Source organism: Podarcis cretensis (assembly GCF_951804945.1).
Source record: "Podarcis cretensis genome assembly, chromosome: 6".
NCBI classification, from domain to species: Eukaryota; Metazoa; Chordata; class Lepidosauria; order Squamata; family Lacertidae; genus Podarcis; species Podarcis cretensis.
The window spans coordinates 101,664,752-101,679,733 of record NC_137175.1 but is presented as its reverse complement, the minus strand read 5'-3'; positions in this window follow the sequence as shown (position 1 = coordinate 101,679,733).

The window sequence follows — 14,982 nt, the reverse complement described above, 5'->3', positions numbered from 1 at the left end:
AGTGCAGGGTGGGTGCTCACACCGGCTGCTTCCCCCGACATATATCTGGTATATTGCTTATGTAAAACATATGTGCTGTATTTCTTAGTCTTTTCCATCTGTCATATCACAACAACATAAGCATTACCTATCTATTTCCAAGGCTTCATGCTGTTTTATATTGGAAACCTTCACTCATAACCCTTCAGCTGGCTTCTAAAGTGAAGTGATGCCATGTATAATTGATTTGGTCCCTTGCCATTCTATCTCAAGATCAGACTAAAAGAGAGTACATAAAAAAGTTCCTCTAAATGTCAAAGAATGCTTGTTACTTCTGCATCCTGGCACCTGAGACAAATCCTTTCATACTGAGTGCTCATGAAGAAAGATGCTCTTCTAAACCAAAGGGTAACATGGTGTCATCGTTCAATGCCAACAACTCACTGGTGCTGCACAGCTGCCTTGGATGTCAGCCATGATGACAGAAACAAGCTCTGAAGGCAGTGAGCAGTGACATGGGGCAGAACATATTCCTAGAATGTGCCGTTGACCTAACCACAGGATGTTATGAATGTTATGTTATGCCTCACACAGAGGCAAAATTTGGTGTTTCACTGGATGTAACTAAAACAGGGAAGAGCAATCTCCAATCATGACTCCCTGATGGGTGTTCACAACATGATGCACCAATTTTTTTTTGGGGGGGAAGAGGTTTGTTGCCTAAAATTTTACATGTTGATGGATATACATGTATCTAAAGATATTGGATTGTACACCGGAGAAATATAATCTGGGGACTGGCTCTAAGGGTTTATTTTTCTCCTAAAATATAAACTCTTCTCCTTTGGACAATATTTATTTTTTTTAAAGAGAAGAGGATGTTAAAGCATCCTCATCTGTTCACAACCCTAGCAGTTCACAGAAACCCACCAGCCTTCTCTCTTTCCATTCATTTCTTTTCTTTTCCTTGATGAAATGAATTGAGGGCTGCTTGGTAGATTGTTCCCACAGTGGAACTTATTGGTGAATTAACTGATTTATCCTCCTTCATGGCTGTTGGGTGAAGCAGAATGTGGGGGCAGTAATTTGGGGTTCGCTACACTTGAGGCCCCCACCTTGCTGAAACTAAGCAGGTCTGGGTCTGGTCGGTGCCTGGATGGAGCCAAAAGTTTGCTCCCATGGTGTCTGTGATGAAAGTAGGGCAGAATGCAATTGTAATAAAATACATAATAAAGCTTCACCTTTCCTTTTGCTATTATAGCATTAGGTCATCACCAGACGGAACTGAGGTCTGAGGGAGCAAGGGATTCCAACCATGTCATGCGTCTCCACTGCCATATCGCCCCCAACACCCCACCATCTTTTGGATCTGCTGGTGCAGCCTCATCCAGCTGGTGGTAAGTATTAGCAACTAATAAAAGGTACTGGTTGCCCTACTGTGGGCTTTTGACTGCCAGTATTGTGATTTCTACATATGGAAGCTTTTATTCAGGGGTTTATAACTGCACTTAATTCTGCCATGACAGACGTATCTGAGAGTGTCTTGAAATACCTGTTCAGCTCGTATAACAAATTTTTCCATATGGACCATTACACTGAAAATGCCAATTGCTGTATTCATGCCTCTTTTTCAAACTCTGGTTTCTCTTCAGATCACATAAATCTTTCATTTATTTAAACATTTTTGTACCACCCCACTCTGAAAAGCCCGTAATGCCGTTAACAAGAATAAACTGAATACAATACAGTTTAAAACAGGTTTAAATCCCAATGGCGGGATCAAAATACATTAAAAGTCTTACAGAATAAGCATGATTTAAGTGACCAGCTAAAAATAATCAAAGAAGGATTTCCTTAACTTGGGGTGCTGCTAACCAAGAAGGCTCTAGCCCAGTAGCTCCCACGTGAAGGAATTCACAGTTAAGAACTCATTCTTGAATTGCCTCCCCTTAAAAATCAAATTGCCACCCTGTGGGGCATGTGCTCCACATTGGGAACCATGGTTCTAGCCTGTATTCCTGGTGACTACAACTTTTAGCTGTGGGACATTTATCTGATGAAAAGAGAGACATTCTCTTCTACATCAGGAAGCTTCTCCCGCATTTTATCTCGCCGCACACGTGTATGTCACATATAAATCTGCCACTTGTAGCAAATTACAACCTATCAGCCTGACCTACCTCACAGGATTGTTGTAATGAAAAAATGTGTGAGGGAACGGGATTGTGTACAACACCTGCCACAGATAAATGGAATGAAATAAAATTTTAGCTGTAAGCTGTCTTGAGTCCCTGTCAGAGAAAAAGGCAGGATGATATAACAACGGGCCTTGTGGCAAGGCAAGATGGCGAGCGCCATGGCTGCACCAAACTCCTAGGGACTGCCATCACCAACTGAGCTGCCTGGTTAGTCCCCCCGCCGGCATCACCGCCACCACCACAATCAAAGGGGAGTCTATCTCTTACTCTTTTCTTTCTCTTTTCTCTTTTCTTTTCTTTCGCTTTCCCTGTTCTTTTCCATCTTGTCTTTTATCTCACACCATAACTTGAATCACCACCACCACTTTTGATTTTAAAATATAATTCCGTTAGCCTTTAATTTTTTATCTTTTAAGTTAAGCTAAGTATCTGCGAACTCCCAATTCCAGCTCCCACCCTTAACTTGACCCCACCTCCTCATCTCTGTGTATGAATGTGTATGCAGGTGAGTGTGCAAGCCCCCATCACCCCTCCCTTTGGTCCCATCTGTCTCTTACATGTTTGCCTGTTAGTCCTTTGTGTCACCTGTCTGTCTGTCAGTCCACCAACACGGCTGAGGCAAACACGGTGACCCAAGAGAAGTCACTAAATCACAGTCCAGACAAGACAAGAATGGCTGCTTAACCCCGACAAGAAAGACACTAATCAACAATGCCTATACAACCCTATAATTCCACAACACACAAGAACCAGCACAACCTAAATACCGAACCACAACATCCCCTACTATAAAAGAATACAGCGCACATCCCAAACCAATACCACCAAGACAATCAAGATGGTATCATCAAGGGAGACAATGAACAACAAAGAGATCGCAACATGCAAAGACCCATGATGACAACCGCCCAACAACAAAACAAGACCTGAAGGAAATGGAACTGAGACTAGCAGAACTATTGAAGAACACAGTGACTCCCCTGAAGACAATAATCAGTGACCTGACCTCCAAAGTGGAAACCCTCACTGGCACCACCTCCACTCTAGAAAAGGAAAACCAGATTCAAGTAAGAGAAAAAGAACAACTCCGAGAGCAAAACTCATATATGAAAAATAAAATAGCTGACATGGAAAGCCATCAAGAAAGAGAAAGCATGGAAGTGAGAATCAAACTAGCAGACCTTGAAGATCACAATAGAAGGTGCAACGTATGGTTCCACAACTTCCCCAAGAAAGCAGAGGGCAAAAACGCAGCAGATCTCATTGTCTAAAATCCACGATTTCAAACCTGAAACTCGAAGTAGACATCCTGGAAACAGCACACAGAGTACTAAAATCAACAGCAACTCGGCCCTTGATCCTCATAGAAAATCTTCTAACCATAATGGGACATGGCAAGGGGATGGTATCCGCAATACAGTGGTACCTCAGTTTTAAACAGCTTAGTTCCTGAACAATTTGGAACCTGAACGCTGCTGTCAGAGCTGCCTCCAGGTCCCAGCTCACAGAGGACCAACGCTAGGCTGTAGTTATGTACAAAAGTCTTTATTGAGGTTCAGTTTCCATTTTAAAGCCGCAGCGCGCAGCTCTACGTCTCGACCTTAGACCGGCGAAGTCCCGTCTGAGTCTCCGCCCCTTCCACACCAGTTTAAGACTCTCGCTTTGCTCCACCTCTTCCTAAGTTCCTTTCTCCTCTGGGCCCTCCTGCCCGCTAGGGTTTCATCCTTTCTGGACTCCTCTGACGCTGACCCTGATGATTCTTCCCCCTCCTTCCGGCGGGCTTTAGGACCTGGTTCCCTATCCGGGCTACCTTCTGTGCCGCTCGCCTGTACATTTGAACTTGGCGCGCGCGCCCAGCCTGCAACTTTCCTCTTGACCGTTCCCTCCTCTTGACCGTTCCCTCGATGGAGGCGTGGCCAACCCTGACTCATCTTCTCTCGCTGGTGGTGCATATGTGGGCTCTGACACCTGGGACTCCTCCCCCCCACTACGCTCTGGTGGGGAAGCTGGTCCTGATTTCCAACTGCTGCTCTGGGAGTCCCCGCTGGCCCCTTGCTTCTGGGGTGTCCCCCTTGGGTCGCCCCTTGCCCTGCCCATCGGCGCCCCCTTCTGTGAATCTTCCGATTCGCTGGAGAGGCTCATGGAATCTATCGGGCTGCTGTCATCTTCTCCTACGCTGCCCTCGGATTGCTCCCCCTCGCTCTCCATCTCCTCTCCTCCCTGCGCTCCCGCTGAGTCCCTGACATCCATCCCCCCCTCGAAGCCCCCCCTTCCCCCCTCCCCCTCTTCTGGCGTGGGTTCCGGGTGCTCCAATGCTGTGGGGGTGCATGCCGGATACAGTTCTTCCCCCCTGGCATGCTGCCAGTCCGTGACGGGTACATCGACGTCGCTCTCCTCTGCTTCCATCTCGTTGCCGGTGTGCTCGAACCCAGGGTCCTCCCCCAACCCGTCCATGCCCCCTTGTTCCCCCATTTCCTCTGGGGAGTCTGCGTGCCAGGGCCCTCTGAGCAGTCTCCTGCGCCACTCCTCCTCGGGTTGAGTGTCCCACCAATAAGAGCGTTCCGCACCCAAGTCTGAGACCGACCCCTCCGGCGAGGTAGTCTCTGGAGCCGTCTCCTCAGCCGAGGAGAACCCCTGAAACGTACTGGCTGAGAGTGTGGGGGTGAAAAGATATTCGTCAAAATAATCCTCCGGCATGGGCCTGTGTGGGAAGAGTGCGTGGAACTCGTCTTTGAGGTAGTGCTCCTCCACCGCATAGTACGGCACCCAGCTGTTGGCGCTGGCCGGGGCACCTTCCCTTGCGATGAGATATTCGACCCCCTCTTCCCCCCATCTTGAGTCCAAAATCTCCGTTACCTCATTGAGTGGCTCCGCCCTCGGCGACCCCCCTGTCATGGGTGCGTCTCTAAGCGGACTGGGAGCTGTCCCTGGCTCCTGAAACCTGTGAGGTGCCTTGTAGGGCGTTAGCACCGATCTATGAAAGACCGGGTGCATTCTGGAACCCTCCGGTAGTGTCAAACGGAAGGCCACTGGGTTGATCTGTGCCTCGACTAGGTAAGGGCCTAGCTGCTTGTGTCCTAGCTTCTTCTTAGCTAAGGATCTGGCCGGCACTGCCTGGGCCGCTAACCAGACCCAGTCCCCTACCCGTATGTCCTCCCCCACTCTTCTGTGTTTGTCTGCTTGCAACTTGTATACGTATTTTGCTAGGTCTAACTGCCTACGGAGCTGTTCATGGACCTCCTGTAACTCCTCTGCCAATGCCTCTGCTCCCTGCGGCTCCCCCTCCCCCTCTTTCTCTAAGCCCGGGAAGGTCCTGGGATGTCACCCGTTGTTGGCGAAAAACGGTGTCACCCCCGTGGACACGTGTTGTGTGTTGTTGTAGGCAAACTCGGCCAGGGGCAGGTAGTCCACCCAGGTCGAGGGCTGCTGGTTGGCGTAGCATCTCAGGTACTGCTGCATGATGGCGTTGACCCTCTCCGCTTGTCCGTTGGTCTGCGGGTGTCTTGCCGACGCTAGGCTGACCTTGACGTTCAGGATTCCCATCAGCTTCTGCCAGAAACTCGAGATGAACTGGCGCCCCCGGTCGGACAGGATAGACCGTGGCAGGCTGTGCACCTTGAACACGTGGTCTATGAACAGCTTGGCTGTCTGTTCCGCTGTGGCCACCTTCGCGCAAGGAATGAAGTGCGCCATCTTGGTGAACATGTCGACTACCACGAGTACTGCTGTTTTGCCCCTCAAGCTGGGCAGGTCAGTGACAAAGTCCAAGGCCACCCTCTCCCACGGTTCGGACGGGGTCTGTAGCGGTTCTAACAGTCCCGCCGGCGGTCTGTGGACTGGCTTGGCCCTTTGGCATGTGTCGCACCTCGTGACGTAATCCGCGACTTCTCCCCGCATCTTGGGCCACCAAAAGTCTCTGGCTACTAATTCCACCGTCTTGTCCTTGCCGAAATGTCCGGCGCTGGGTGCGTCGTGTAGCTGTTGCAGTACTGTCGCGCGGAGTTCATCTCCCGGCACGTAGATGGCCCCCTTGCGGAGGAGCAGTCCGTCGCGTATCTGGAACTCGTCGTCCTTCGCCGTGCCGCTGCGCACCTCCTCCATCTTGGATCGTGCGAAGGAATCTGTTCGCAGCTTGCGCCGTATTGCTTCCAGGTCTACGGTGGCCGAAGCGCATGCCCACGCCTTGGGTGCGAAAATGTGTTTGGCCGCTACCGGTGCTGCTTCCTCCAGATACTGCGGCTTCCTGGATAGCGCATCAGCCATGATGTTGTTGTCTCCGGGGATATATTCTATCCTGAAGTCGAAATCCGCAAAGAACTCCGCCCAGCGGATGTGTCTCTGGTTCAGGAACCGCGCCGTGCGCCAATACTCCAGGTTCTTATGGTCCGTGCGAACCTGCACTGTGTGTTCGGCTCCGATGAGGAAGTGCCGCCACGCCTTGAAGGCTGCATGAATGGCCAGCAACTCCCTGTCCCAGATGGTGTAGTTCTGCTCCGACTTGCTGAGTTTCCTGGAGTAGAAAGCGCACGGCCTCCAGTCCCCTTGCGGATCTTGCTGCAACAGGACTGCCCCCACGGCTCTGTCTGAGGCATCCGTTTCAACCCTCAGGGGTCTGCTGGGGTTCACATGTAGCAGCTGTTCTTCGGACGCGAAGAGACGCTTGAGTTTCTGAAAGGACTGCTCCGCCTGCTCTGTCCAGATGAACTTCTTCTTCTTGGCCGCCGTCTGCATAGCGAACCCCTTGATAAACTTGCGATAAAAGTTGGCAAAGCCGACAAACTTCTGGACCTCCTTCTGATTGCGCGGGCTCCTCCATTCCAGCACCGAGTGGACCTTGGTGCTGTCCATGGCGAGTCCCTTGTCGGACAGCTTGTAGCCCAGGAAATCCACCTCCGTCATGTCGAACTGGCACTTCTCCAGTTTGGCGTAAAGTCTGTGCTCCCGTAGTCTCTGCAGGACCTCCTTGATGTCCCTCTTGTGAGCCTCCTGCGATTCCGAAAAAATCAGAATGTCGTCCAGGAAGCAGACGCACTTCTTGTAGAGGAGTCCCACTAACACGTGGTGCATGAAGGCTTGAAAACAATGGGAGCCATTTTGTAAACCAAATGTATTCATAGGTGCCCAAAGGCGTAAACATGGCTGTCTTCCACTCATCACCCTCCCGCACACGTATGAGGTTGTACGCCCCTCAAAGATCCAACTTGGTGAAGATGCATCCCTTCCTCACCGTTGCGAGCAGGTCGTCGATCTTGGGCATCGGGAACGCCGTGGGCTTGGTTTTCGAATTTAAAATTCTGTAATCAGCTACAAGCCTCTTTTGGGGCGTGTCTTTTTTCTTCACGAAGAACACAGGACTGCCCCCCACTGCCTTGGATTCTCGGATGAATCCCCGCTTCAAGTTGTGGTCTATGAACTCCCTGAGTTCATGCAGTTCATCTTCAGACATGGAATACAGTTTCCCCGTTGGCAGCGTCGACCCCGGCAGGAGGTCAATCTTGCAGTCATAGGGCCTGTGGGGAGGTAGCTTGTCCACTTCCTTCTCGCAGAAGACCTCCAAAAACTCTTTGTACTTGTCGGGTGCCGCTTGCAACATGCCTAAGTGTAGCTGGGGGTCCATCCTCTTGCCCCTCATCTTCCTGGTTAGCGAGGATGCAGTGTTCTGCGCAGTAGGAGGAGCAGAAGGTCAATTGACGCTGGTACCATGCTAATGCCGGGCTGTGCCTGTGCAGCAAACTCATGCCCAATACTATGGGCGTGTCCGACAGGTGGGTGACGTTGAAGCTGATGACTTCGCGGTGATTTCCAATTTGCATGACCATTGGCGGTGTCTGCTGCATCACCTGTCCTCCCAGTAGCTCTCTGCCATCGACCGTGACAACGTTCAGGGGCATCGTGGCCGGCAGGAGTGCTATGCGATGTTGCTTGATAAAGTCCACTCCTACAAAGTCTGCATTGCTACCAGAGTCAATGGTGATAGGAACTTCCATGGTGAGTCCATTGGATAGTTGGAGCGATACAGTGAGTTGCACCACTGGTTTGGGCGGGAGAGGGTCTGTGGGCTGTAAGATCTCTGGGGACTTCTTCACTGACTCGTCTGACTGGGCCCCAGTGCCTCTGCCTCCAGCCAGACTCCGTCGTTTCCCTGCAGTGGTTCCTCCTGCTGAACTGTTCCCTTTACTGTTGCTGAGGCTGCAGTGTGCTTGTGGAGCCTCTGGGGACACTCTTTCGCCATGTGCTGAGCACTGTCGCAGACGTAACACTTCCTGTTCCCTCTAGGAGCCTTCGTCTTGACTGCTCCTGGTGTCAGGGCTCTGGCTGCTGACTGAGCCCTGGCACCAACTATCTCCATCGGCTCTTCTCCCCCTCCCATTGGAGGCGTGGACTGAGTGCGCGCTGTTTCTCTGGGAAAGAAAGGAGGTGATCTAGCTGGCGTGCGTCCCCAACGCCCTTCGTCTTTGCTCCAAGGACGTTCTTCCAGCCTCACTCCAATCGCCAGCGCTTTCTGGACCACTTCTTTAGTGCTCTGGGGTCTCTCCCCCCTTGCAATTTCGTCTTTCACAGCCCCGTTCAGCCCCTCCCAGAACAGGTCCCGGACGGCAGCTGAGTCTTTTTCCCATCCCAGCGCGTTGACCAATGCAAAAAAGCGTGAGTGATATTGTCTTACAGTGGCTTTGCCTTGTTTCAGTCCATGTATCTCCCTTCTGGCGACATCTACATCTACTGCTGATAAAAAACAAGCGTCCATCGCCTTAATAAAGGCATCCGCATTTCGGAGGGCTGGGTCATTATCTCGCCACAGATTGCGCAGCCACGCTTTAGCTTCTCCATGGAGATGAGTTAGTATGAAGCCCACTTTCTCCTCCTCATCTCTAAAGTCCTTCTGCAGTAACTTGAGCGCAAAAAGTACGTCTGCTCTGAAGTTAGGATACTGCTGCAGGCTCCCATCGAAATGAGACACGAGGCTGCCTCCCCTCTTTCCAAGACCAATCCCCTCTGGTGTGGCACGGGGTAGCCCCTGTTTGGTCAACATTTCCAACCTGGTTTGCAGATCCCGGCAGGCAGCGGCTGCTTCGTCCTCTCTCTTCCTGGATGCTGCTATTTCCATGTTAAGCCTTGTCACTGCTTCTTCCAAGGCTGCCATTCTTTCTTCGGTACTCATCCTGTCCTGTCTTCGTGAGCTCGCAAAGCACCAAGCTTCGCCCCTCGCTGCGTCCACTCACGTTGCGAGGTTTTTGGGGAGATGGGACTTACTGTCAGAGCTGCCCCTAGGTCCCAGCTCACAGAGGACCAACGCCAGGCTGTCGTTATGTACAAAAGTCTTTATTGAGGTTCAGTTTCCATTTCAAAGCCGCAGCGTGCAGCTCTACGTCTTAAACCCTAGACCGGCGAAGTCCCGTCTGAATCTCCTCCCCTCTGACACCAGTTTAAGATCCTAGCCCTGCTCCACCTTTTCCGCTGCTCTCTCCTCCTCTGGGTCCTCCTGCCCGCTGGGGCATTCCCCTTTCTAGACTCTTCTGACGCTGAGTCGCTTAGCTCCTCCCCCTGCCTCCGGTGGGCTTTAGGACCCGGTTCCCAATCCTCATTCTCTGCTGTCCCGCGCTCCTGTACATTTGAACTTGCCTCTCGCGCCAACCCAGTGACCTTCCTCCTGACCGTTACACTACTTCTGTCACTGCTTCCCTCTTCCGGGATACTGGCCGGATCTGACCTCCCCTCCGTTGTCTGACTCTCCGATGGAGGCGTGGCCAGCCCTGCCTTATCTTCTCTCCCTGGTGGGGAATCCACTGGCCCCGATACCTGGGACTCTTCCCCCCCACTATGCTCTGGTGGGGAAGCTGGTCCTGATTTCCAACTGCTGCTCTGGGAGTCCCTGCTGCCCCCTTGCTCCTGGGGCGTTCCCCTTGGGAACCCCCTTCCCCTGGCCACTGGCGCCCCCTTCTGTGAATCTTCCGATTCACTGGAGAGGCTCATGGAATCCCTCGGGCCACTGTCATCTTCTCCTACGCTCCCCTCGGATTCTTCCCCTTCGCTCTCCATCTCCTCTCTTCCTGGTGCCTCTGCTCCTGAGCCCCTGACAGCTGTCATCATCAGTACTACTGAATTCAATAAAATCAACATCAGAATCATCATCAGAATCATCATCATCCCCTGTGGGAAATGTGTGAACAATCACTCTCTCCTGTTCAGGAGCACTCTCTAGGAATTTTGTGAGAATCACCTGACCAGATTCAGACAAAATTACTCTGTAGAGACCCTTTTCATAACCCACAAAAATGCCTCTGGCATTCTTTACTCCACCCGGAGCTTCTGTCCTCACATGAGACCCAAAAACCTTGAAATGGTCAACAGAAGGTTTTCTGTGGAACAGTTTCTCAAAAGGAGAACTCCCAACTCTTTGGAAAACTTTCTCAACCACGTATAACAATACGACAATAGCGATTCAGCTCAGTACTCATGTGGCAGATGTGAACTTGCGCCTCCATTCCCTTTTGCAATTCTTTGTTCACCCTAACACAAACACATCTCTTCCAAGCTTCTTCGGAAGTCGCAATTTTGTGTATTATCCCTTTCTTCTTCAGGAACCTCTGGAAATCCTGTAAGAGAAAAATTGGCTTCTCATCTGTGCAAAGACAATCTATGTCAGCATCATGCATATTTTTAACCTTGTCACAAAACTCTTTAAACCTTTCTAAGGCGTCTTTTGGTCTCTCCAAAAGATAGATCCAGACAAAACCTGTGAAAGAATCAACACATATTAGGTAATATTTTGCATTGCCTCTAGAAGGTGCTAGAGGACCAATCACATCAGCATACACCCGCTGAAATGCCCTGTCGACCCTCGAGGTGACCTGCTTGGTGTTCTTGGCTACACCTGCAAAAGAGATCATGTTAGAATTACAATTCATGTAATCACTTTGATCAAAAGTCAACTGTCAGGGGTTCAGGAGCAGAAGCACAGGGAAGAGGGGAGATGGAGAGCGAAGGGGAAGAATCTGAGGGCAGCGTAGGAGAAGATGACAGTGGCCCGAGAGATTCCATGAGCCTCTCCAGCGAATCGGAAGATTCACAGAAGGGGGCGCGGGTGGCCAGGGCAAGGGGGTTCCCAAGGGGGACACCCCAGAAGCAAGGGGCCAGCGGGGACTCCCAGAGCAGCAGTTGGAAATCAGGACCAGCTTCCCCACCAGAGCATAGTGGGGGGGAAGAGTCACAGGTATCGGGAGTAGCGTCTCCCCCAGCAGGGAGAGGAGAGGAGTCAGGGCTGACCATGCCTCCATCGGAGAGTCAGACAACGGAGGGGAGGTCAGATCCGGCCAGTATCCCGGAAGAGGGAAGCAGTGACAGAAGTAGTGTAACGGTCAGGAGGAAGGTCACTGGGTTGGCGCGAGAGGCAAGTTCAAATGTACAGGAGCGTGGGACAGCAGAGAATGAGGATTGGGAGGCAGGGGGAGGAGCTAAGCGACTCAGCGTCAGAGGAGTCCAGAAAGGGGAATGCCCCAGCGGGCAGGAGGACCCAGAGGAGAAGAGAGCAGCGGAAAAGGTGGAGCAGGGCTAGGATCTTAAACTGGTGTCAGAGGGGAGGAGATTCAGACGGGACTTCGCCGGTCTAGGGTTTAAGACGTAGAGCTACGCGCTGTGGCTTTGAAATGGAAACTGAACCTCAATAAAGACTTTTGTACATAACGACAGCCTGGCGTTGGTCCTCTGTGAGCTGGGACCTAGGGGCAGCTCTGACATCAACAAATACAGTCCATCTTTCTCTTTGGCAGAAAGATACAGCTCTCCATCTTTGTAGATTTCGCAGGTCTCATCATCATATGACAGTTTTAGTCCTTTCTTAGCAATCTGCGATACGCTGAGCAGATTGTACTTCAACTCTGGAACCAAATAAACATTGTTTATAGTCAACTTCAGACTTTCAAGATACACAGTTCCAATTCCGGTGGCTTTCAGCTCCTGACCGTTGGCCTGTTGTACAACGAAGCTTTGCTTCTTAAACGATGAAAATAGATCCTTGCGTGCTGTCATGTGAAATGTACACCCCGTGTCAATGACAAAAGCGTTCTCCACTTCTGGCGTGGTTCCTTTCGACATCAAAGCCTTTGCAGGCTTCGCCTGTGACTTGGTATGACTTTTGCCTGGTGCCTCAGACTTCGTGTAGCTTCCCTTGTGCTGACGTGGCTTCTTACAGCTCCGCTGAAGATGCCCAGTCTGTCCACAATTGTAACATTGGACAATGTTCAAAGCTACAGAGTTTTCTCCAGTAGCTACAGCAGTGGGGGTGTTAGAACTCCGTTCTTCCCTCCCCCTGTCCTTGACCTGCAGTGCAGCAAGTCTGTCCTGTTCGTTCAGAACCACGGCAAAGACCCTCTCCGAAGTCAAATCTTGCGCTGGGAGGAACCCCAGCTGACTGGCAACGGTTTTGTAAGTCCGATTCAGGCTGTTTATCACCATGAAGCAAAACACTTCCTCCTGCAGACGGAAATTGCGTTCCACCATCTGTTGGCGCAGATATTTCATTTCCGTCAGGTGCGCTTGAACATCTCCATCAGGCGCAAGCCTCAGGTTGGTCAGCTTTTCAAAATACAGCAGCGCTGAAGAACCTGCATCTCTCTGATGTGTCCTTCTCAGCGTGTCCCAAACGTCTTTCGCGTGCTGTAAATCCTGTATATGGATAAGCTGAGAGTCTGACACACACAGAATTATAGCCGTTCTGGCCTTCACATCCTGTGACTCCCAAGCACGCGTTGGTGCTGCAGGGATGGGGTTCTCAATCACCCCAAACAGTCTCTGATTCTGCAGCAGGGCCTTCATCTTAATAGACCAAGATGCATAATTGTCATTGGTCAGGAGGGGTGGAGAAGGCAGGGCTCCCCCCTTCTTGGCATCCATTTTGAGTCCTTTGCCTTTAATTCTCAAAGACAAGCCTCTAAAATCCAAAAGCTGGTTTGTTTACACTCTTGAGCACCTGGCAGCTCTGAACGCTGGCTGCTTGCAAGAGTTCGTGAGAGCCTAGTCAAAACAAAACTTTGTTTTTGCCTCTCTGAGGCATAGCCTGACTGTCCAGCTCTCTTCTGGTAGCTTTCCACGTCAGTGACGAGCGTTGCTTAGCAACAGTGCATTCCTTTTCTTGTACAGGAAACCACAAGAATTCCTGGAATGCAAGCCTCTCTCACTTGGAGCTGTTTTCCCAAACGCTGCTCCTGTGAAGCAGAAAATGAATCAATCTGCATTCACACTTCTAAGCCCGAAAATCTCATACCTTGGGCTCCGTGGCTTGGCTGTCAGCTTCCTTCCTGCAGAGGATCAGCCCCTCACTTCAGGCTTCCATGGAGAGAGATGAAAACAGCAGCTCTGCTACTATTTTTTGCAGAGGTCGATGGATTGTAGAAACCATCCTCTGCTACCAATGTTGGAATTCTGCCTCGGTCAGAGGAATGTGCCTAGCTCTCCAGGCACCGGCTGAATTCCTTTGACCTCCCTCCTGCGACTCCCGGCAGGTAAACATGGCGAGGTCTGTGTCGGCGATTTTTCCCAGACTGAGAGAAAAACACACCACTGCTTCTCCCTCCTCCCTGCTCCCCAGGGAGGGGAATCAGACTCAGACAGAAACGTATTTACATGCTTTTATTCCTGTCTTTAGCAGCCATACAGATAAAGATGTCTGCACACTCTTCACAAACAACAGAGAGAATCATAACTCCACCCTTGTACATCCTGTACAGGTCATATGTCACACACTGAGCTCACATCCTGTGCTCAATACGGAGAATGGACTGCCCCTTTATTGCCATGGTAACAGTCACAAACATCCTGTCTGGCTTTCCAGCCTCCAGCAGCCGGCTTAGCTGCTGCTTCTTGCTTCTGCATTGCTTCTTTATAGTAACAATTACCTCCTTCACCTCCTCGCCTTTTGTGTACCACTCCAATAACATATCACATATCCTAGACAGTATTTTATTCTTGCCTTCAACAACCTCCACATTGAACTTAGATTTTGTATCTTCAAATCCTAATTTCTTTTTATCTTCTTTTAACAGATCATTCACCTGGTGGTATTGCAGCCAACCAGTGAATAAGTTTTTTATCTCTTCATATGGTCTAAGTTTAATGCCTTGATCTGTTTTCCTTGTAAGTTCTTCGTAGGTGGCATTCTTCTCTTCCATATTACTTTTTCTGATAGTTAACACCTCTATTGGTGAAATCCACCAGGGAGTCTTCCTTTCCAAAAGATTTTTGTTTCTTTCCCATACTTGGAATATTGGTCCTCTAAAAATATGATTTAGGAAACCCCTGTGTACCTTCACCTTTTCGTACCACAGGTACGAGTGCCACCCGTACCTGTTATCAAAGCCCTCCAGATCCAATATGTCTCTATTTTCCAATCTTATCCAGTCTTTTAGCCACAATAAACATGCCGATTCATAGTATAAGCTCAAATCCAGCAGGGAGAAACCCCCTCTTTCCTTTCTATCTACCAATAGTTTCATTTTTATTCGCGGTCTTTTTCCCTGCCAGATATATCTCGCCAAGGCTCTTTGCCACTCTTTACATTGCCTTAAACCTTTAAGTACAGGAATAGTTTGAAATAAAAACAACATTCTAGGCAGGACATTCATTTTAACATCCGCTATCCTCCCCAAAAAGGATAATCTCATTCTCCCCCAGATTTCCAAATCTTTCTTGATATTCCTCCAGGTGACCTCATAGTTATCCTTATATAAATTAATATTCTTTGCCGTAATCCACACTCAGAGGTATTTCACCTTCTTAACTGTCATAATTCCCGCCCTTTGTTCTAGATCTA